The sequence below is a fragment of the Oryctolagus cuniculus genome, chromosome 2, assembly GCF_964237555.1.
Source record: "Oryctolagus cuniculus chromosome 2, mOryCun1.1, whole genome shotgun sequence".
Classification (NCBI taxonomy): Eukaryota; Metazoa; Chordata; class Mammalia; order Lagomorpha; family Leporidae; genus Oryctolagus; species Oryctolagus cuniculus.
Window position 1 is genome coordinate 169204067 of NC_091433.1, and position 1099 is coordinate 169205165.

At 49.9% G+C, this 1099-nt stretch overlaps 1 pseudogene; it reads left to right on the forward strand.

Annotated features, from left to right (window-relative positions):
* The first annotated feature begins 270 nt into the window (after nt 1-270).
* LOC138848825 (large ribosomal subunit protein P1 pseudogene) lies at nt 271-804 on the forward strand (annotated as a pseudogene).
* Nucleotides 805-1099: the final 295 nt, after the last annotated feature.

Genomic DNA, 1099 nt, shown 5'->3' on the forward strand with positions numbered 1-1099 from the left:
TCCTGGCTTCGGATCGGTACAGCTCTGGCCTTTGCAGCCAACTGGGGAGTAACCCAGCAGATGGAAGCCCTCCCTCTCTCTCTCTCTTTCTCTGCCTCTCCTTCTCTCTTTGTGTAACTTTGACTTTCAAATAAATAAATAAATCTTAAAAAAAAAAAAAAAACTGTCCATGCAAAGGGATCAAAATTTAATTGGATTGCAGAATTTGGCTGGATTGGACCATGGAGGAATTTTTGTCCTCAGGGGATTATTGAAAAGAACAGAGCAGCCCCTTTCCTCAGCTGCCGCCAAGGTGCTCGGTTCTTCCAAGGAAGCTAAGGCCGTGTTGGGGTGAGGCCCTCACTTCATTCGGCGACTAGCACCGCGCCCGGCAGCGCCAGCCCCACCAGCCCCGCACCATGGCCTCCGTCTCTGAGCTCGCCTGCATCTACTCCGCCCTCATCCTGCACGACGACGAGGTGACCATCGCGGAGGACAAGATCAACGCCCTCATTAAAGCAGCCTGCGTCAACGTGGAGCCCTTCTGGCCTGGCTTGTTCGCGAAGGCGCTGGCCAATGTCAACATTGGGAGCATCATCTGCCACGTAGGGGCCGGGGGCCCTGCTCCAGCCGCTGGCGCCGCCCCAGCAGGAGGCCCTGCACCCGCAGCCGCCGCCCCAGGTGAGAAGAAGGTAGAAGCCAAGAAGGAAGAATCTGAGGAGTCTGATGACGACATGGGCTTCAGGCTTTTTGACTGAGCATTTTCTTGTTCAATAAAGAGCTCCACTCCTAAAAAAAAAAAAAAAAAAAAAAAAAAAGAACAGAGCAACCAATGTTTCCTGGAGCCTAACAGCTAGATATGATACCAACAGAGGCAGAAAACTTAATAAAGTGATCAAGGAAAGCTACACCAAAGAGGACCCAGATACAGCATTTTCACCCCAAGGTGGCTGAGCACATGCCCAAGATTGTGCCCTCTGAGGAGTGGACATCAGATGCTTGACACTGAAGAAGAAATAATCTTTATTTTTAAAAAAAGTCCTGCAAAATCACTGAAGAAATTAATGAGCAATCAAGACAAAAATAAGCCTGAGGCAAGAGTGGAAGAAGTGTGAGAGAG